This window comes from Strigops habroptila, chromosome 17, assembly GCF_004027225.2.
Source record: "Strigops habroptila isolate Jane chromosome 17, bStrHab1.2.pri, whole genome shotgun sequence".
NCBI lineage: Eukaryota > Metazoa > Chordata > Aves > Psittaciformes > Psittacidae > Strigops > Strigops habroptila.
This window is the reverse complement of record NC_044293.2, coordinates 4,376,956-4,399,918: the sequence shown is the minus strand read 5'-3', so window position 1 is coordinate 4,399,918 and position 22,963 is coordinate 4,376,956. Positions and strand designations below refer to the sequence as shown.

Below are 22,963 nucleotides of genomic sequence, written 5' to 3'. Positions count from 1 at the left end.
CAGGAGCTGCGCATCCCCTACACATGGTGAGCTCCGGAACGCGTTTTAGGTGTGAAAGCGAGGGGGAATTACCATGTTGGTGGCACCGTTGAGGAGCTCACCCTGTGTAGGTGATGCCCAGCACCACCCTTCTGTTCAAGATCTTTAGCTGTGGGGGCAGTGGATGGATGTTCGCACTCTGCGAGCAGTGCTCCAGGACTCGTGAGACCTGGCACCAGAGACACATGACGAACATGGAGTTGTAGGTGGCAAAGTGAGGGTGGATTGCCATGTTGGTGGCACCGTTGTGGAGCTCACTGTGTGTAGGTGATGCCCAGCATCAGCTTTCTGTCCTGGCTCTTTGCCTGTGGGAGCAGGGGAAAGATGTTTGCACTCTGGGAGCCGTGATACTAAAGAGCGGGCGCTAGAGCTACGGTATGCAGACAGAGTATTAGGTGGTAAAGTAAGGGCGGATTGCCAGGTTGGTGGCACCGTTGCTTAGCTCACCCTTTGTAGGTGATGCCCAGCACCAGCTTTTTGTCCTGGTTCCTCGGCTGTGGGAATAGGGGCCGGATGTTCGCACTCTGTGACCCGTGCTCCAGGACGCCCGAGAGCGGGCACCAGAGACGCAGTCCCCGTAGTGTGTTGCCTTATAAATGGGCAGGCAAAGGAGGATGGGAGGTGGAGCGGAGGGGCGCTGCCTGCCCCGTACCCCATAAGCGAGTGTGTGATTCCATCAGGTGCCCACAAAAGGTACTGCAGCAGCTGCACATCACCTACACATGGTGAGCTCCGGAACACGTTTTAGGTGTGAAAGCGAGGGGGAATTACCATGTTGGTGGCACCGTTGAGGAGCTCCCTGTGTGTAGGTGATGCCCAGCGGCAGCCTTCTGTTCCAGATCCTTGGCTGTGGGAGCAGGGGCTGGACGTTTGCATTCTGTGAACCGTGCACCAGAACGCCCGAGACTGGGCACCAGAGAGGCAGTAGGCAGATGGGGCTTTAGGTGCAAAAGAGAGAGGGAATTGCCACGTTGGTGGCACCGTTGAGGAGCTCACTGCATGTAGGTGATGCCCAGCACCAGCTTTCTGTTCGGGAACCTCAGCTGTGGGAGCAGGGGCTGGATGTTTGCACTCTGTGAGCTGTGGTCCAGGACTCCTGAGACTGGACATCAGACACATTATGGAGATGGAGTTGTAGGGTCAAAGTGAGGGTGGATTGCCATGTTGGTGACACCATTGCGGAGCTCACCGTATGTAGGTGATGCCCAGCACCAGCTTTCTGTCCTGGGCCATAAGCTAGGGGAGTAGAGGCTGGACGTTTGCAGTCTGTGAACCGTGCTCCAGGATGCCTGAGGTCTGGCACCAGAGATACATTACGGAGATGGAGTTGTAGGTTGGAAAGCGAGGGTGGATTGCCATGTTGGTGACACCATTGCGGAGCTCACTATGTGTAGGTGATGCCCAGCACTGGCTTTCTGTCTTGGGACATAGGCTGTGGGAGTAGGGGCTGGAAATTCTCACTTTCTGTGAGCCATGCTCCAGGATGCCTGAGAGTGGGCACTGGAGAGGCAGTACGCAGATGGGGTTTTAGGTGGCAAAGTGAGGGTGGATTGCCATGTTGGTGGCACCGTTGCAGAGATCACTGTGTTTAGGTGATGCCCAGCATGAGCATTCTGGTCTAGATCCTTGGCTGTGGGAGGAGGGGCTGGACATCCACAATCTGAGAATCATGCTCCAGGATACCCAGGGCCGGGCACCAGAGACGAGAGGCAGTACACGTATGGAGTTTTAGGTGGGAAAGCGAGGGGGGATTGCCATGTAGGTGGTACCGCTGTGGAGCTCACTGTTTGTAGGTGATGCCCAGCACCAGCTTCCTGTCCTGGTTTCTCGGCTGTGGAGCAGGGGCTTTATGTTCTTAGCACTCTGTGACCCGTGCTCCAGGACGCCCGAGAGCGGGCACCAGAGAGGCAGTCCCCGTAGTTTGTTGCCTCATAAACGGGCAGGCAAAGGAGGATGGGAGGGGGAGCGGAGGGGCGCTGCCTGCCCGGTACTACATAAGTGAGCGTGTGATTCCATCGGGTGTCCACAAGAGGTACTGCAGGAGCTGCGCATCACCTCCACATGGTGAGATCCTGAACGCGTTTTGGGTGTGAAAGCGAGGGGGAATTACCATGTCGATGGCATCGCTGAGGAGCTCAGTGTGTGTAGGTGATGCCCAGCAGCAGCTTTCTGTTTTGGATCCTTGGCTGTGGGAGCAGGGGCTGGACGTTTGCATATTGTGATTTGTGCTCCAGGACTCGTGACACCTGGCACCAGAGACACATTACAGAGATGGAGTTGTAGGTGGCAAAGCGAGGGTGGATTGCCATGTTGGTGGCACCGTTGCTTAGCTCACCCTTTGTAGGTGATGCCCAGCACCAGCTTTGCGTCCTGGCTCCTCGGTTGTGGGAGCAGGGGCCGCACATTCGCACTCTGTGACCCGTGCACCAAGATGCCCGAGAGCGGGCACTGCAGAGGCAGTATGCAGATGGTGTTTTAGGGGGCAGACAAGGGTGGATTACCATCTTAGTGGCACCGTTGTGGAGTTCACCATGTGTAGAAGATGCCCAGCACCAGCTTTCTCTCCTCGCTCTATCACTGTGGGAGCAGGGGCAGGATGTTCGCATTCTGTGAGCCGTGCTGCAGGATTTCCAAGGGCAGGCAAGAGAGGAGAGGCAGTACGCAGATGGAGTTTTAGGTGGGAAAACAAGGAGCGAGAGCAATGCTAATGACACTGTTGCAGAGCTCACTCTGTATGTAGGTGATGCCCAGCAGTAGTTTTCTGTCCTGGCCCTAAGGCTGTGGGAGAGGGGCTGGACATTCTCACTCTTTGTGCTCTGTTCCAAGATGCCTGAGAGTGGGCACCAGAGAGGCAGTATGCAGATGGGGTTTTAGGTGGCAAAGCGAGGGCTGATTGCCATGTTGGTGGCACTGTTGTGGAGCTCACTCTATGTGGGTGACACCCAGCACCAGCTTTCTGTCCTTGCTCTTCAGCTCTGGGAGCAGGGGAAAGACGTTCGCACTCTGTGAGCTGTGATCAAGGATGCCCGAGAGCGGGCACTAGAGATACGGTACAGCAGATGGAGTATTAGGTGGCAAAGTGAGGGCGGATTGCCAGGTTGGTGGCACCGTTGCTTAGCTCAACCTTTGTAGGTGATGCCCAGCACCAGCTTTTTGTCCTGGTTCCTTGGCTGTGGGAATAGGGGCCGGACGTTCGCTCTCTGTGACCCATGCGTCAAGATGCCTGAGAGCGGGCACTGCAGAGGCAGTATGCAGATGGTGTTTTAGATGTCAAACAAGGGCGGATTACCATCTTGGTGGCACCGTTGTGGAGTTCACCGTGTGTAGGTGATGCCCAGCACCAGCTTTCTGCCCTTGCTCTATCACTGTGGGAGCAGGGGTGGGACGTTCGCGCTCCATGAGCTGTGCTGCACGACTTCCGAGAGCGGGCACCCGAGAGGAGAGGCAGTACGCAGATGGAGTTTTAGGTGGGAAATCGAGGAGCTGGAGCAATGCTGGTGGCACTGTTGTGGAGCTCACTCTGTGCAGAAGAGGCCCAGCAGCAGCTTTCAGTCCTGGCTCTTCAGCTGTGAGAGCAGAGGCTGGATGTTTGCACTGTGTGAGCCGTGCTCCAGGATGCCCGAGAGCAGGCACCAGAGAGGTAGTCCCCATAGTGTGTTGCCTCATAAACAGGCAGGCAAAAGAGGATGGGAGGGGGAGCGGAGGGGCGCTGCCTGCCCTGTACCATGTAAGTGAGCGTGTGATTCCATCAGGTGTCCACAAGCGGTACTGCAGGAGCTGCGCATCCCCTACACATGGTGAGCTCCAGAACACGTTTGAAGTGGCAAAGTGAGGGGGATTGTCATGTTGGGGGCACCCACAGCTAAGGAGCCAGGATAGAAAGCTGGTGCTGGCATCACCTACACACGGTGAGCTCTGTAACGGTGCCACCAACATGGCAATCCACCCGTGCTTTCCCACCTAAAACTCCATCTGCTTTCTGCCTCTGTAGCAGTGCTCTCAGGCCTCCCAGCAACCAGTTCCTAAATTGCACACCTCCAGCCCCTCTTACCCTTCCTATGCAACCAATGCTACACTGCAAACTTGAAATAAAGGGATTTCATCAAAAGGTACTTACTGATATATGTGCGTTGCTGAGCCTCATCTGATCCAGAAACCCTCTCTGGAGAAATCTCAGCTGCTGAAGATGTAAAAACTGAAACCAAAAAGCTCAGAGAGCTCCAAGCTATCCAAAGGCTGAAGGAACAGGAGAGAGTTGATCCCAGCAGAGCCCAAGAGCTGAATGAGCTCACTAATGAGCAACTGTGCCTCAAGTGTACAAGGCCCCACCACCCTCCCACAATATCTGGGGAAAAGGGAGGGCAAAACCACCACCTGGGATAAAGGCAGCCGGAGCACCCATTGCACATTTGCTCATCTGCAGGATGCTTAAGGCTGGTGAAAGGCAAAACCACAAAGACAACTTGTCTTCAAAGGAGCAACACCTGACTTGTTCCTGTATCTATGAATTGGTGAGGGGATCAGCTAATTAGTTAAAGTTCACATTCCAGGGGGGTTATAGGAAAAGAAATATTTCATACTAAACTGTGTAAAATTTAAAACATCTCAAACTCCACCTGTGTTCTGCCTCTCTGGCCATCATTCTCAGGATGGAGGTTTAGGTGGCAAAGCAAGGGTAGATTGCTATGTTGGTGTTCTGCTAACAGGCAGAGTATGTCACAAAATGACCACATGGTGTCTGTATAATATGCACATTTTATTAAACAAGCACGCTAAAGCGAATAAGCACACAAAGGCAAACAAGCATACTAACGTGAATCGAGTATGTATTTCTACATATATAGTAAATAAGTACAATAAAGCAAATCAGATTATATATATAAGTAAAATACAGAGGAAAATTAGCAATGTGTCAAATCATAGAACAGCTGCACACCTATGTTTTCCTGCCTCTTTCTGACAAACAGTCACAATGAACATTAATATATATATACTCTACTGAATACACTTTGACAAAAAAATACACTTTATGTCTCTCAGTCATGACAGGGAATCAACTCTCATCTAGGAACCCATTATAGGTGGCACCGTTTTGGAGCTCTCCATGTGTAGCTGATGCCCAGTACCACCTTTCTATCCTGGCACCCTAGGTGTGGTAACAGGGGCTGGACATTTGCACTTTGTAGCTGGTAGAAAGATAAGCAACTTACAAGTGTGAAGACTTGCTGAGGCAATGTATTACAGCCACGATGGGCTACGGAAGATGATGGTTGTAGAGAAAAGACCAACTTAAGACAGATCAGCTGGAACAGTGTGTAAGAATAGACACTTTTAGGGGTAAGATCCTCCTTCACTGACTCATTTGTGCTTTTATTTGAATGGTGAGACAGCCTGTGAGTGTTCCTTTACCTAGAGAAGCCTCTGACATGTAAGCCCAATTCTAAATAGTTTCCTTCTTTATTAGAAATAACCATTGGCACAAGCTGCCATGGGAAGTGATGGATTCTCCATCTCTTGAAGTCCTTAAATCAAAACCGGATGCCTTTTTGAAAGAGATGTATAGCCGAACAGGAATTATTGGGCTCACTGTAGGAATAAGGGGATGGACTCATATGGCGTGCGTTAGACAGGAAGTCAGCCTGGATAATCTATGGTCCTTTCTGGCTCTAAGATCTATGAAAGTTCAGATCTGCAGCCAAAGTAAGGGACTTTTCATGTGTCTTTAAAACAAAATCACCCTGCGGTATGGGAAAGCCTCTGAACTGCTTGGAAAGCTACCAGTACCTACAGATTTATTTTCACTGATACCTGAAGCAATGCCATTTCCCAGTAAATTATCTTTTCTCTAGACTTTAAATGGGGAGAAGAGCTCAGAGGGACATATGGGGATCTGGGGGGCAGGCAGGACGCTGTAGGATTTGGGTTGCACCCCTGTTAGAGGAGGTAACTGCAGGAAGGACTATGTACCACGCAGACATGCCAGCATGAAGAAATTCCCTGGCACGACTGGTCCAGGCTGCTGAGTTTGGCTGCCCAACTCTGCTGCTATGGGATAACCCCATGGAGAGTGAAAGAGGGGCTGGGGAAGAGTTCTGCCATCACCCCCAGTGTCGACTTGGGGTCCTTCTCACTGGCTTGCCATGAAGCAACCACCCCCCTTGAGGGGACCTCTTCCCCAGGAGGAAAATGAGAGACACGGCTGTTGCAGTAAATTCATAAGCAAACCAATGTGTCAGTGATCGGAAAAAGGAGGGTTGACGGCCAGGTTTGGAGTTCAGGGATGAGTCAGTGCAAGGTGGGTTTCCCTGTGCACGCTGGCTGATGTCTGCAGCGTGCACTCCAGTATGTCACCATGTGGGGAGGCCCTGTCTTGCCTGCTGGGACCCTTTCCTTGTGGCTTTTGTTGCCCCTGACCTGCCTCTTTAGCCCAGGGGTGGTTGTGGTGTTTTGAGCTGGAAGCAGACTGAGCCTCTGCCAAGCTTGTTTCCTGCTACCTGCCAAAACCCCTCCAAACTATCACAGCTTTTGGCTCCCAGGGGTGTTTGGGCACTCACGCCATGATTGCAAATGCATCCTCTCCACCACCTATCCCCTTCCCAATCCTTCAGCATTTGAGGGTGACTCTCCTTCACCCTCTCACCCCAATTAAACTCATCTCACATTAATCACAGCAGTAGTGCAAACTCCTTGGCCATGCAAGCAGAGCAGCCAAAAGGAGTGGAGCTTGGAGAATACAGTTTTGGCTCCATCTCCTCTTTTCATCGCTTGGAGGATGAATGTGGAAAGCAAGCCAGAAGAACCAGTAGTGAATGAATCCACTGGGTGCAAAATCAAGATGAAAAGCATGATTCGGATGCGTTAACAGTGACATTGTGCTCCAGATCTTACAAAGGTGAACCAGAAAGGATGGAGACCAAAGTCAAGTTTATGAGTTTATAACCCTCGTGCAGGTTTTCCAGCTGATCCAAGAGAAGAGTGTGTTGCCTACGACTTTTGCCTTCCTGAAGGAGAAAAGGGGACAGGAAAGGAGACTTCCTGCAGCTACGAGTCTGTCTGCACCCAGCAGTTCTTGTGACCTCGGGCTAGAGGAATGTGGGTTTGAGCTACCCTTCACTGGGGCTCACTCATCTCGGTGCGTTCGCTGGCTCCAGCCCAGGGCTTGCAGTGCCGGCAGGATGGCACCAGGTGGCTCCCAACCATGCATTTCAGGCCTCAGGGGCCCTTGTTTCCACCCTTGTTGTAGGGTGAAACCCATTCCAGACACACAAGGAAGCGGAGAGTGTCACTTCAGAGAAAAGCAAGATGTAAAGCACAAGCATTTACTCCTGCAGAAAGAAAAGCAAACCTAAAAACTAAGGAGAGATGCCAGGAAATGTGCACAAATCTTCAGCTGTTGCTTCAGCTCAGATGCTTTCACATAGCATTAAGCGTTTCAAGTGAAGTCGACAGTTTAGAAACTCTCTTCAAGAGTTCACATCCACCTTAACCTTAAAAACAAGCCTCTTCATTACCCAAGAAATGCCTCTACATTTCCTCTTAATTTAAGTGACGACATTATAATGTTGCTACCTAAACATTTGTGCTAATAAATGAGAACTTGCAAGTGGCATTGTCTTGCTGCTGATAGTAAAGGGAAGTGAAATGGGTGAAAATGTTTTCTTTCATTACCCAAGCAGAAAGAAAGAAGACTAGTGAGTGTGTTATGATTTTTTTAGCTGTAGGAATGGGAGGGCTTTGCTCTAACACCAGTGAGGATTTTATTTGCTCTTGCTTTGAGCTGGAAAATGTGCTTTTAATGCAACTAAAATATACATCAGGAATGTGTGTGTGTGTTTGCTGAAGTGGGAGCACCAGAAGCATATTGCACTGAGCCCAGGGAGGTTTGTTGAGCTCAAAGCTATGCCAAGCAATGGGTTTGTTCTCAGCAATGGAAGGCAAATCCTCCCTTTCCTCGTGCTTCAGTTTCCAGCTGTATAATGAGGATAACAAAATCTTCCTCCTCTGCAAGGAGCACTGAAATGTGCTGAGGATGAGCACCGCAGCAGAAATGGGGCTTTGTCCTGTAGGTACCATGTTCCCCCCATGGCTTCTGCTCTCTGTGGATGCTCTGCGTGTCAGTTAATCTTACTGTGGGGTCGGATCCCCTCATGTGCCATGATTGCTCCGTGGAGGCTGCCCTGGCACTGCCATTTTCAGAGCCACCTCACTTGCCCTCTCACTATAGCTCAGCTCCCAACCATTTTGACAGTAAATTCACTCCTTTCCTATAGTGGGAGTGACAACACTTCCCTCCCCTGCAGATGTGCAGCACAGATGAACACCCTGAAGTCTGTGAGCTTCTCCAGATGCTGCAATGGGGGCAACCAGAGGCAGAAATAACCCAGAAAAGGAGGATAACACCCCATCTGCATGCTCCAGATTGATCCTTGTGAGCACAAACAGCACCACAGCACCACAGTGATTTCTGCCAGAGCAAGGATTTCCTTGTGCACAAGAACTCTTTTTATCAGAGGACCATGAACCCTTTTGTTTGTCCCCCAAGGAGCTCCTGGGGTCTGGGGGAACCCTGGCTTAGGATTGCCTTCAGGAGGCGTGCTTGTGCTTTCTTAGGTGCTCACTGCCCTAGACAGGAGAGGCAAAGCAGAGATGCAATCCTTCTTCTTTATAGCAAACTGTCTCTTCTCTGCAGGAGATGCAGCTTTCTGGGAAGATGCTGCCCGCCACCGCCACCGGTTTAAGTAAAACAAGTGCTTTTAATGGTGAACGACAAAGGTTTGGGGTTTTGAAGAAACGAAAACAACTTCTGGGATGCTGTAATTGGAGGAAACTATGGGCTTCAATGTTACAAATAATTCATAGAATCACCGAGTGGTTTGAGTTGGAAGGGACCTTAAAAATCACCTAGTTTCAACCCCCTGCCATGGAGGGGAAAAAGATAATTTGGAGAAAGATAAAGTCTCAGCTCCAAATCCCCTTGTTTCTTCCCCTGGGGCCACATCCCCTCTTTGCACCCCCTTCTCCAGCTTGGGAACCATCTCCATCAGCACTTGCGCCTTGCTCAAGCCTTGCAAATCTGTGATGTTTCTGAGCAGGATCACCTTAAAAGCACCCAGATAAAGCTGGAGAGAGGGGGGGGACGACACGCGGCTGCTTGTTGAGACTCTCCTTTTGATGAAAGCCAGCGGGGCTTTTCACCAATAAGGCAGGAGTGGAAGCAGGGCCTCAGCATTCGGCTCCTTGTTATTAAATTGCTTGTAATTCTAGGCAATGTCCCAAGGCCTGCCGAAAGGGCTGCGTTCATCATACAACAAAATAATAGCCATCATAATGAATAAACTCTAATGGGAAAGCACAGAAGCCAGAGCACAGGTAAATGACAGGGGCAGAGGATCCTTTTAACGTCTACAGGATGAACCCTTCGCGCTTCCTTCAGAGCTGAATGCACTTCAAGTATTTTCCAATCATTTACACATTCTTGGCTTACAACCTGCATTGCATCCCTTCACTAACACGGTCGCTGAGATTTCAAGGGCTGTGATGCTCAGGGCAACTGTGGGTTCACTGTCCCCCTTTAGCCAGATCCCGCTGTGCTCCCCTCTTGCCCTCTCCTTTCCTATCAGCCCCCTCCCTGAGCACATCTGGTCTCTGTGCAAGCATGCCCAGAGAAGATGGAGAGGATGGGAGGGTTGGAAGTCACTGGGGCTGGGAGAAAAGGAGGGAGTGGGGTGCTTAAAATAAACCCAATCCACACATGAGTGTTATTGCAGCCGTGCCGGGTAAGGCCAGGGCTGTGTCCTCCCGAGAGGAGTGCTGGCCGCCAGCAAAAATCCTCCTAACAACAATTAATGGCATCTAATTACTCTTTCTTTTGTCTTTTATTTAGCAACAGGGCTCAGCCCAGGAAGTCCTGCTTTCCACTGTCAGAGTGTTTTGACTCTGGGGCTGCAAATGGCCTCATTTCTTGAACAAACACATGTGTGAAGGTCCCCAAGCTCTTGCTGGTCGTCTCCTGCTCACTACATATGCCCAAGGGCTCTGGGTGCCGTGGGGAGATACCCTGCACTGTCAGCATCCCCTCTGCTGTGTCATATCTCAGCATGGATGGAAAGATTGCCCTCCTTCCCTCCCCAGGTCCCTTTTCTTCAGTGTCCCCTCAAGGCCTGTGTCTGTCTCAGGGAAGAAAGCCACCAGCTCAGAAGTGTGTGATGAAATGGTTGCATTAAGCCAAACCAATGGGCCCACTACTGGCTCAAATTGGGAACCAGAAGAAAAGGGCCAAATCCTTCCCTGTATCCTTTCTGAGTGCCAACAGCCACAGCGCTGGGATTTCCTGACCCAAAAGTGGTTTCTTTAGTAGCCCTCAGTGGATTTTTCTTCCTTCAGTTTCTCGAGCTGGTTCTTGACCCTGTGTCAGCCTTTCATCTCTTCTGGCAGCTTCTGATAGCATCTCCTGCAGTGCACAAATGGGCTCGAAGGCAGGATGCAGCAGGACTGGGCTCCTGGCACAGATGCAGCAGGTGAAGGTGTGGGACCATCTCCACAAGGACAGAGGACCACAAGGATCAATTTTAGCTGCTTCAAAAGAGCACCCTGATGCTGAGCACCAGTGTAGCTGGCACAAGTGGGATAGGTGTCCAGAATGCAGAAGCAGCTCATTGCAGACAGGGTTTTTTTGGGAAATCATTGAATCATAGAGTGGTTTGGGTTGAAGGGAGCTTAAAGCTCCTCCAGCTCCAACCCCCTGCCACGGGCAGGGACACCTTCCACTAGAGCAGGTTGCTCCAAGCCCCTGTGTCCAACCTGGCCTTGAACACTGCCAGGGATGGGGCAGCCACAGCTTCTCTGGGTGCCCTGTGCCAGCGCCTCAGCACCCTCACAGGGAAGAGCTTCTTTCTAACATCTAACCTAAATCTCCCCTCTGTCAGTTTAAAACCGTTTAAACTGGATTTATCTCCATTGCTTGAAAAGCATGAAAATGGGGCAAAACTCTCCCCATGAGTTGAGCGCAGGGGAGTGATCCATTTTCTGCCATGGAGGGGGAACCAGCCTAGGGCAGGGCAGCAGCCACACGTGCAGGCAGGAAGAGGCAGCTAAAATAAGCAGATGGGTGGAAAAGGGAGGAGAGAGTATTAGGGAGATAACATAAAGGTTAGAGAGGAAAGTCAGAGGAAGTATAAGACGAAAACACCCTGAATGTCACAGAAAGGTGAAGCGGAGCCTCACGACCAGCTCAGAGCACTGAGATTAGCAGAGCCATGTCGTGACGGATAAGGCTGCGTCGAGACACAGCAAGAGCTGCCCTCCATCACCCCCCTCCTCCAGCATCGACCCAGGGGGTCACTTGGACATCATCCGTAATGTCATGTGTGGGGTCCCAGCGGCCCTGCCTCCTCCCTCATGGGATGGTCTCCTATCATTTCTCATGTGGGATGTCTTTTACTTCAATGGCCCATCCACGTGTGGGAACGGAGCTGGTGTAACACTTTGCTGCTGCTTCAACCTTATCATGAGCCAGATTGAAATACTCAGGGGTGCGGGATTGTGTTTTGCACATGCAGAGCAAGCTCACAAGCGAGCCCCCAGGTGCCATTACGTCAGGTTTGTTTGAACGGGCTGGGAATAACACCAGCAGCATTTGGTGTCAGAGCCCTGCCAGACACCTTTTCGCTTGATGTAATTCCTGCAGCAGCACCCCCCCAGCCCCAAGGATGCTCTTTGGCCTTTACGGTTTACTCCCATTTCCTGACTGCCAATCTTCATTTAACTCATTGAGCTCTGCAGCATGACACGGGCAGGGGGGGATGAGCCTCATGGCCTCGGTGGAGGAGCTGGGGCTGCAGCAGCTGGAAAGTAAAAAAGGAAGAGGAGAGGGACAGGGAGATAAAGCCCCCTCCCCAGCAAGCTGTGCTGCAGCTGATAAGAGCCCTCACGGGTTGTAATGGGAGCCCTGGCTGCCTGTTTCCTCACAAAGTCATGACTCAGGGATAATGTTCACATCCTCCGAACGGCGAGGGAGCTAAAAATACAGCCAGGAAAATGCGAATGAGCGAGTGAGCATGAATGAGAGCGTGAGTGAGAAATGCACTGGGGAAAAGAGAGAGGAAGCATGAATGAAAGAGCCTGGGAGAGAGGGAGTGAAAATAGCCCGACCCTTCCAAGTTTCCAAGCTGCAAACCTTTGCTTGCAATCAGCGCTCTGGCAAAGGCATGCTTGCAAGGATAGAAACCCATCCCTTGAATTCGTCCTTACAGGCAATTCTCCTGGCATCACCCCCTGAGAGCTGAAGGCAGGACACCCCAGAGCATCCCCTGGGGGGGTCCCTCGTGCCACAGCATCCTCCATGAAAGAGGGTGTCCTGCCTGCTTGGAGGTACTTGAAGACACAAAGACATGCTTATGCCTGCCTTTGCACAGTCCCTAATGCACAAGCAATCCGTCCCATGGATGCACACGTCGATGTGCCTCTCTGCCCTCGGCATCAGTCTTCACCAGGGTGGAGAGGGCTTGGGGAACCCCACTTCTCCCCCAGACTCTGTTTCTCCAGCATTTTGTAGTGTTATTTTCTAATGAGCCTGCTGCTGTGAGTTACTGCCTTCCCCCTCTCGAGCCCCAGGCACCTGCACGTGCACAAGGGCTCCTTCTCCTGAAAAGACACATGATTTTGCCCCCCGCCATAGCCCCCTTGGACTCACAAATGGCCCCTTGGAGCTGAAATGTGCTTTACAAATTTATCACAGCATTGAGGTTTCACCCGCAGCCCCATTGCACTGGCTGTACCAGCACTGAGGAAAGGATGCTGTCTGTCTCCCATCCTGCACAGCTCCCCTCCTGCAAAGCCAGGGTGGATAAATAGGCCTTAGAGCAGGTCTTCAAGGTTAGGAGACCCATTTTGCTCAGTGTAGAAGGTATATTCCAGAGCAGGGTTATAAGAAGTGGCTCTGGGTGCTTGGGAAGCACCCGAGACATCATTTTCTCCATGATTTTGGCAGGAGTGAGGGGAATCTCCTGCAGAAAGCAAAGCCCCTTTCGTGCAGAGTGCAGGGGTTCGATTGCAGGAAGGCTTTCCTACCAACATGCCAGTTTATGGTGTCTTCCCTCCCTTGGAATCTCATTTGGCAGCACCAAACATGAGGGCTCAGGTGAGCAGCTGGTCCCTGCCCGCAGCGCCCAGCGAGGGCTGGCAGGGAGCAGTCGCCCCGACACATCCCATCTCCCGGCACGTGCCGGAGCCTTGTTTCAATTATTTCCTCCTGGGGATCTGGCTGATCTGACACAGCCCCTCGCCTGCCACTTCCCCACTCCTGGATTTTGTTTTGAGTTTCTTTTGTCCGAGGTTTCCTCCGAAGGGTTGGGCTGGGAGAGGGATGCTTGGAGGGATGCTGCATTATGGGGCAGGGACAAACAAGTCCACACAGCCCAGGGGAAAGGCCGTGGGTCTGTAAGGGCCATCAGACATGCACTGACCATGTTTAATGCATCCTCCAGAGCAGCTCTGAAGCATGCAGTTGTTGCAAGGGTGCTGGGATCAGGGTGCTGGGGCTGAGCCAGAGGGTAAAAGATGGGGAAAGAGGTTCATGGCTGGAGGGGGACATGCTACCCTGGTGCTGATGGTGGGGGCTTTGTGGCAGAAGACTCTCATGCTGAGGACCAAAGGTGCTAAGAAACCCCTACTAACAGGAGGGTCTCTACCACTGCCTAACTGGGATTTACTTAAAAAGAGCAAATCCAGCCCAACATGTGCTAAAGCTGTAAAAAAGGGCAATTCTTGTACCCCCACCCTCAGACCTGCACAGGAATTGGGCTGTGGAGGGGATGCAGGTTCCTAAGCAACATTATTTAGGAAATAAATAAAGAAGGGTTGCTGACACCTGAGTCATCTAGGTGCTATAGGCACCGCAGCATTCCTGCCAGTGGGAAGTCGCTCCCGGCTGCTGTCTGAGTGCCTGGATGCCAGAAGGTCACGGAGGGACGAGAACAGCCGGCAAAGCCGGGCTAAATTCGACCCGTACCGCAGATAGGAAGTGAGATTAGGTCCTTCTCCGTCATCGCTGCTGAGCCCAGCGCTCCTGACAAAGGCCCCAGGGGTGAACCTGGTGCTAATCCAAGGAGCCAATTTTAGAGCCCGTTCTCCGCAGACAATCCCTGATTGTTTGGGCTGTTTTGAAGTTTTTCCCAGCCGCGCCGTCATCGCATCCTGTGACTTGGCAGGAAAGGCTTTTTTGTGCAGGCACCACTGCCAAGAAGCCCAAAGAGGTGTGACAGCGTGGGCTGCACGTTCCCCCCTGTGTCCCTCCCCAGGGCGTCGGGGCTTGGTGGAGGTGGCAGGGAAAAGCGGGTGGCTCTGAGGAGTGTTATTGCCTGCGGCACGATGTCTGTGCCAAGGGGACCCGGTACAGATGTGGCAGCTCAAGGCCACCCCAAGGAGCTCTGATGGGCCCATGAGATGCTGAAAGGACCTGGGGAAAAGCCATTACAACTGCAGCACAACCCCTCCCCTTCTTTCTCCTCCTAAATCACTGTCTTTTTCTCCTTCTGGCAACTACCAGCCCCACACACCTTCCCATGCCCCCACAGAACTGTCGCACCTACTTTTGGTCTCCCTCTTTGCCCATCAGCACGCTCCAGCTCTGCTGTGGGTTTTCCCTTTCGGCTGTCAGCAGTTTTGCCAGCTCTCTCTTGAAATAGGAAGTGGCCAAAGCAAGCAGAGATACCTGAACCTGCCATCCACCCTCTTCTTGTCTGGACTCAAGATGTTCCGAAGCTCTCCCCTTTCTATTTCTATCCTTATTGTCATCCTGCTTTGAGAGGAAGGTCTATTATTCCCCCCTCCTTTTCTCTCTGCAAAAATGGGACATTGTTTCTTCTTTCTTTGATTTAAAAGCCAAAAACAGTTATAGGAAACTGTTCAGCAGATGTTTTACAGTATGAACCTAGAAAAAAAGTTAAAAAAAAGAATAAAAGCTCTCCGATTTTGCTTGAGGATCTATATTTAGCCCAATGCTTCCTCCGATTCAGGGTTTGTGTTGGCATAGGCGAGGCGTAGGTTTAAGCACTTTGATTGTAGTATTTATTTTATTTCTCCCATTTGCTGCATCCATTAAAATCTGGAGCTCACTGCACCAGCTAATGAAGCTCATTCAGGGAGGAGGTAAAGCCAGCTCGCTCTCTGTTCCAGCAAGGTCCCTTTCAGCCCACAGATGCTCAGGGCGGGATTGAAAGATGAAGGATTTCTCATTCCTATTTGCATTAGGGCGAGCAAGGCTGCAGCCCTGCTCATGACAGTGCCCGGTGCTGATACTCAGGGTGGCCTAAAGAAAATGAAACTCCGGGCTGAGATTTATGAAGTCTCAAAGAGAGATTTATAGGCACTGAATGAACCGATGCTGTGAGCCTCCATGTGCGGAAAATGGCATTTGCTGGTTTTTGGAAAGAGCTTCAATCAAGACAGCCAAAACTCATCCTGTAAAAACCTTCCCCAGGCCAGACTCCTGCTGACTTCAAAAACCCAAGCACTTGGTACCAGCTGAGCGAGACCTGGATAAGGCTGAGGGTTAACGTCGCCAGTCGTGTGTGTTCTGCCCTCAACCAGAAGCAACAGGAGAAACCTCGTCTTTGCACCATGAGATTATACTGTGGATGGGAAATAAAAAAAACAGAAGATTCATGTTAATGAAGATACAGCTTGTTTGCTGCAGCTGATCCAGCAACTAACCCAGAGACCCTTTGCAAGCCTCCTTATCCTAATGGCAAGCCAAATCTAGGACCAAAAGCAAAGCCTGTATTTGCTTACTATTGGAAGTTTTCAGCCAGAAAAAGCTGTGCTATGGTCTTATTTCCAGGGCTGCAAACCCAGAGCATCTCCACCGAGATGGGAGGTGCATGTGAGCACCCAGATATAAGGCAGAGAGGAATTAATCACCACTGGGGCATGGGGTGGCCTTAAATGTGGCACTGGGCATCATTGGCAGTGATCTGGGCTGTGGTTTCAAAGTTGAAATCAAAGCTGTGTTTCCAGACATTAATGGCTTGTTTGTTGTCTAAGATGGTGGAAAACCAGATAAAAGCTGTAGCCCAAATGACCTGTTCGGTTTCCAATAGGACATTGTCTGTGCAGTTTCTAAATAGCCTGCATTAGAAAGACAGAGCAATTAAAAAGGCAAACTCACCCAAATTCATGGGCTGAGCTCTGGGATGCTCGGAGGATAAAGGTCTAATTCATAGAAACGTCTTTGGCCCCTTTATTTAGGATTTCTCTATATTATATATGCAGACAACCAGGAATGTCATTTTTTCCAGACTGCTTTTTGCATAAATTAGGATTATTTGCTGTTCATCAGCTCACCCTGCCGTGACCCCCCTCCTCTCCATCCCCCCTTGCTCTGCTTAAAACCCACAAGCCCAAGCCGGCTGCTGCAGAAGGCAGGCTGAGGCATCCTAAGCTGCCTGGGGTGGCTTGCCTGGGAGACCTGTGGAGGGTGGGACAATTAATGAAGGACCAAGGGCAGGTCATACCCAGAGCAGGTCATAGGACACTGGTGAGGGTTCCCCCTCTCCTGGGTAGGTGTGCCAGCCTCAACCATCCCCAGAAGATGGGTGCTGGGGTTGCTCAGCTTGAAGAAAAGGCTCCAGGAGACTTAGAGCAGCTTCCAGTGCCTAAAGGGGCAAACAAGAAAGCTGGAGGGGGCTTTTGACAAGGCGACAGGACAAGGGGGAATGGATTTAAACTGCCAGAGGGGAGATTGAGATCTGAGGCAGAAGTTCTTGCCCATGGCAGGGGGTTGGAGCTGGATGAGCTTTAAGGTCCCTTCCAACCCAAACCATCCTGTGATGTTATGAATCTATGATGCTGAGACCTGGGCATGCCCTTGCAGTGCTGCATGGGAGACGTGAAGGGTTCCTTAACGCAGCCTGTGTCCGGGTGGAAACCTGCTCGGCCCCGGGAGCGCTGATAAATGAGATGCTGCTGCTTCCCCTCCCTCCCACACACTTCCACTTTCACTCCACATGTGGGACCCAGCACTGCGATCCCAGCCTAGCCATAAATCACCCCTCCATCGCCAAGGCAGTCATGGTGACAGCATGTATAAGCCTGCCGGTACAAGCATTATTTTTCCTCTTTCTTCCTCCTGGAGCTCTTGGTGTCCTTCACAGAAGGGAACATCACCCCTCGTGGGGGATGTCACCTGTGTCCTGTTATCCCGCCTGAGCTCCCCTGATAATCAACTGAGGATTCAAAAAAGAATGTGTCCAAATGTGCTCGGTGGAGCTCAGGAATTAAATATGAAAAGGCACAGCTGTTCCAAAAGCCTACACTTTGTCACAGACAAACTTTCCTTGACCTGGAACCATGTGGAAAATAAACAGGGAGGTAAAGGACATGTTAATAACTCATTTCCACAAAACCAAGCCTCCCATATCTGCTACTGTTTTCTTCTCCTCCTCCTGCTCGCTCTCGTAATGACACGTATTTTATCAGATACACATATTTTTGCATTGGTTTAGGTGGTCCGTCAGAGCACTGTGCTGAAATGTCTCCAGCCTATGTGCAGCTCACAGTGAAGAACTTCTTCCTCATACCCCATCTAAATCTCCCCTCAGTGCCTAAACCAGTATCTAGAGAGCCTGAGGGGACCGAGCTCTCAGACTTCGGCTCATGTTCTCACACAACAGCAACAGCAGGAACGATAATTCCAGCTTCCCATTCATTCTCCTCCTAGTTTAAGCATAATAAGCTGCTTATTATTTTCAGAATAGGGTTTATGGGACATTTTCACTGCAGTGCTAGTCTTGTTTTTTTACAAAGAAGATGCAAAGGGAAGCAGTTAAATGATCTCGATTCATTTTCTGTATTTTTATACTGGTTTGAGGAGCGGTCGACTCCTTAAAAATGTCAAGATTTTGATCAGCCTTTTGAATTTCACTGCAGCAAGATGCAGGAATCTGTGAACAGATAAAAGAAAACAAAAATATCTCTCTTTTTTTACCCCCAATGCTAATAGTAAGTTAAGTAATAAAGAGCAAGTGATTAACTGGCTGCTGAATTCGTTTTGAAATCTGGCCAGATGTGTTTGAGCAGGAATTGTTAGCTGATAGCAGTTTTGTATATCTGATCTTTATTTATACGCTTGCCTGGGAAAAGAGCACTTCTGAAATCTGGCTTTATAGTCTTAGATTAAATGATTGGGGATGAGGATTTGAATTCACAGATCTGAAGAGGGTCTATGTGATGAAACCCTATCTGCTTTTTCTTCCGAGTGTATCAGACAGCCGAATAAAAGATCCCCCTCCCAACCAACAGGCCTAATTTTGCTTGAAATGGAGAACTGGTCAATGATGACTGATTTTACTACTGATATCTTCATGAATTGTAATTGATATACCTTTTTCTTACAGTTTTCAGGAGTTCCTGTGCATCCCTCCCCCGAGCTGTTAATGGTGCGAGTGAGGAGATTACAATGATAATATTCACATTGGCTTTTAGAAAAAGGATGATGTTTTTTTGTGTGCTTACAAGGCAAAATTCATGAATCTGCATTTTAAGGGCTCAAACTGACAATGTTATGGCTAGAACTTCCCCAGAGATGTTGCTTAACATCAGAGTTAGAGCTGAGTGGAAATTCCTCACTTCCAGAATGAAAAGATGGATGGCACTTGGTGTTATTGTGGGGTTTATCGTATGTATACTCGTATATGTATTTATAGACACGTGTACGGGCTAAAAATGAAAACTCAAAGCTGAAGGAAGGAATTTTTCTGCACACAGTATCACACCCAAGCCAGTCTGTCGTCTTCAGACATTCGTTATTTAAAGCCTGTTTCTGTACGGCTCTCGTACTCCTTATGGAAGTGAGATAAACCACGTATGAGCAAGTTTATAGCAATTAACTCAATCCATATGAAGGGGATTTAAGTGTAGGAGCCTCTAACCTAATATAGCCTCACAAAAGTCATGTGTGGACCAGTTTTGAGCATGCAGGATCCTGCCATAGACACTGAACTGCTTCTTTTTTTAGTGTATATCTGAGTTTCACTGACTGTCACTGACTGTGTGCATCCATCATGTCATATCCAAGATGATGGATCTGAGCTCCTGCCTGACCCACAGATGGAACGAATTTAGGCAGGACAAGGGGGAATGGCTTTAACCTGCCAGAGGGGAGATTGAGATGAGCTCTGAGGCAGAAGCTCTTCCCTGTGAGGGTGCTGAGGCGCCAGCACAGACTTTTCCCAGAGAAGCTGGGGCTGCCCCATCCCTGGCAGTGTCCAAGGCCAGGTTGGACACAGGGGCTTGGAGCAACCTGCTCTAGTGGAAGGTGTCCCTGCCCATGGCAGGGGGTTGGAACAAGATGAGCTTTAAGGTCTCTTCCAACCCAAACCAGTCTGGGATTCTGTGATTCTATGAAAACCCCTATTCTCTTGCTTTTGAGGACAGAGCTTTCCCCTCGACTTGGAGAGGGCAAGCAGCATCTTTGGATTCCATACAATCATGTGTCCATCGCTGGCTGCTGGCTGGAGCACTGGTGGTGCCTATAGTTTGCTTTCGAGGCTAGCCAGCAACAGAAAGCCTCAACACCTGGAGACCAGATGTGCACAGCTCTTGGTGGACCACTACTGAAGCATCTGGGGCACAGGCTGTGTGTCATTGCCTTCATTTTGAGAAGGGGCAGGAGGGAATGGTGCTGCAGCCTGGACAAACCTGCCATGGTATTTACAAGCCCAGGCAGCTCCTTGATCTGGCTCCATCACCCTTTCCCAGGGCAAACAGAGGCTGGGAAGGCATCCCTGCAAATCAAGATCCCTTTTCTTTGCTTCCTTGTACAGGGGTCAGCATGCAACACCAACTAAAAGCAGACAGATTCAGGCGCTCAGGGTCATTTTATCAGTTCCTGCTCTGTTTTTCCACTGTAATATGGAAATGATGATACTTATAGATCCATAAAGCGATGTGGAAGCTTATAACATGCAGCTTCTCACCCTTGGCGGCTTATGATCCTCAAGCAGGACCACAGGTCTGCAGGATCTCTCCCTAGGAAGTCATCTGGGGGCTGTGAGGTGGTAGGGGACATCAGTGTAACTCTGGCTGTGACGAATTTTGCCCAGGAGATCTGTGCTCAGCTCCAGGATGCAAATCACAACCCTCTCCAGTCATAGCCACTTTCAGTATGATGCTGCTCTCATTTTCCATCCACTTCTCTAGTCCAAAATGATGATATGGATTTCTTAGTTTATTGGGAAAGGGGCTGTTTCTGCTGACACTTATGTCCAGCACCTTCCAGAAGTGGCTCACACGCCCCTAAATCTAAGCAGCCTACCAGTGCACAACCTGCGGAACATCCACGAGACACCTCAGATTCAGTAAAAACATTAATAACTGCTCAAGTTAAACATTAAGGAATCATTTAATTTTTTTACAAGTACAAAGAAAATCCAAACCATCTGGAATGGAAAGTACTTCTCGAAGCACAATGGCTTTATGATGAATTCCATGAGCTACCCGAAATTCAACCCAACTTTCTGTTGGGAGCTGAAGCGGCTGGTTTAGGTGACTGGTGGGACAGCAGTGACCCTGAAAGCAGGCGGACATGTGCGAGCTAAGGGAGGTGATCTGCACGCAGCAGACATCATGCTGCCTTATAAGAAACAGCCAAAACCAGAAGCCTCTCATTTTGCAGACACAGAGTCCATTGGACAGCCATAATAGAGAGGCTATTAATATATAGATTACTATATTGGAAGAACCGTCTGCTGCAGAGCAAAGCATCCAGCCCAGGGAAAGACATCTTGTTTGCAGCTGCCAGTGGGGTTATCCTGCAGCCTAGGGAAGAGTTGCCCAGATAAAAATGGATTGCTGGATGCATTCCACCCCTTTGGTGCTCAGACGTGACCGAGCCTTTGTACCAAAGCCCAAGGAGGCTGGAAACCTTCCCGAGAAGATGGGAACCCTGTAAATCATTTCCTGTGTTAAAATAGCTACAAGAGCCATCCGTGCCTTACGGCTGCAAGTCAACAGGTAACATCTATTCGGGTCACCTGTAGCTGTGTGCTTCTAAGTTAAGGTAAGGGCTAGAGGAGAGATTCATTCTTCATTTAGGAGAAAGTCCTCAAAGGACCTATTAACAGTTTTATCTGTGTAAATATTGGGGGGTTCTTCTTATTCGTCACCATGTGCATATGAGCAATCTCCTGGACTGGTGGGGGAGAAAACAGGAGAGACCTTTATGGCTGTGAACATTAGTTCTGCACATTTGATTTCTCTGGGAAGCATGTGGCAGCAGTAGATGCCTGAGAAGCCCTGTGCAGGCAGAAATTATCCACGTGAGAGCAAATACAGCTTCGGTCTGCACTTTTTCAATATGCATCCAAAATACCCAGGTTTGGACTGGGAAAGGGTGTCCGAAGGAGTTATTTCTCTCCCCAGACTAATCAGTGCTTCAGTGACAGGGCTTAGATGTACATGCTGCTTTTGTTTAGTTGTGAGGATGCTGCAATCTTCCCTGAAAGCCAGGGAAGGGCTGAGTTCAATGGCTGTGTTCTCTTTTTTTTTTGCTGTTACATTACAGCTTGCCATTAGGATTTCTAGGGGGAATCACAGCAGCTGTTCCCAGCCTCCCATTTTGCCCATAAACAAAATGTCCCAGAACAGCACATCTGCAGCCCTTGGTGTCTGGGCTTTGCCTCCCTCCTGGGGCTGCTGGCAGGGGTTGCTCACGAAGGCGGCGTGACAGGGATCTGTGCTGCAGCCAGAGAGGATTTTCAGCCTGGAGCCCTCTCCTGGAGGAAAAGGCAGCTTTACTGCCTGGAGAGACAGAGCAGGAGGGGCAGGATGAGCACGTCCTCTTGCATCCAGGATCTGGGGGTACTGATGGGGCTTCGGAGGTCCCTGGCCATGCTGTGAGGATGTTAGGTGTTAGGAGAGGGTCCTGCTCTCCCAGAGCAAAGCAGGTGGGAGAGCAAAACCCAGAGGGTTTTGGATCAAGCCTGCTGCAACCTCTGTTTCTGCCCCCTTCCCTTTCCCAGATGGGAAAGCACTTGTCTGCCTTTCTGCTCCCAGCAGCCTTCTGGCCTCCTCCTTTAGCATCTGCATTGAAAGCAGCCTTTAGGGTGATGCAGGTTGGGACTATTGTCTCCATCAGAGGAAGGAGCTGAACCAGTGCCTCCCAGTGCTGCCTGAGCATCTCCCCTCCCTGGTGCCTTATAGAAAGGGAGTTTGCTTCAGCCTTTATGCTTTTAAAAGCAAGCAGCAGCTACCGTGGAGGGGTTTTGGGGTGGTATGCCTGGTACCAGAGGCTTGTGATAAGGGACTTTAGGGTATGCTGCCAGGCTGGATCCATCCCAGGGTTGGGGATAAGGCAGGCAGCAAAAAGCACAGTGCTCTGGAGCCAGCATTGCCCTGGCATATGCAGGGAAGCAGGAAAGGCAGAGATGCCCAGGGACCTTTTAAGAGGAAACAGCATTTTCTACCATTAGCCTCAGAGGCAGCAGCTGAACTAAGGGTGGGGAATCATACCGTGGCTTACCCATAATGTGGGTTAGTAGGGCTAGATAAACCTCACCCTGGTCATGCCCTGTGTGCTTTGGTTTTAGTTGCTGTGTAGGAATAAGCTCCGCTTCACAGGGACTTTAGGGGTTGGTGTAGCACTTGCTGAGGTTACTCGGATTGCTTTACAGGACACAGGAGCAGCACCGACCCAAAGGCCACTGCGCTGGGGGGCTGGCAGAGGCTCCCCCCAAAACCGCCTCCATCCAACAGCTTTATTCTCCCCACTGGCATGCCATCTGCCAGAGGTGGCTTTTTCCTGGCTGGCGATGGCTCCAGCGTGGAGCTCGCCTTTCCCACCGCCCTGGATGCGGAGCTGACCACTCCCCCTCCCTTTGAATAGGCGGCCCTGCTGCAAACACTATGGTATTTCCATCCTCTCCAGCTC

The 22,963-nt window shown here is 50.3% G+C and overlaps 1 long non-coding RNA gene across 1 annotated transcript; it reads left to right on the top strand.

Moving 5' to 3' along the window:
* Positions 1-1,833: 1,833 nt before the first annotated feature.
* Positions 1,834-19,227, top strand: LOC115616315. Its single transcript, XR_003994265.1, has 3 exons — positions 1,834-1,955; positions 2,309-2,336; positions 19,217-19,227. It is a non-coding gene; the product is annotated as an uncharacterized LOC115616315 (long non-coding RNA).
* Positions 19,228-22,963: the final 3,736 nt, after the last annotated feature.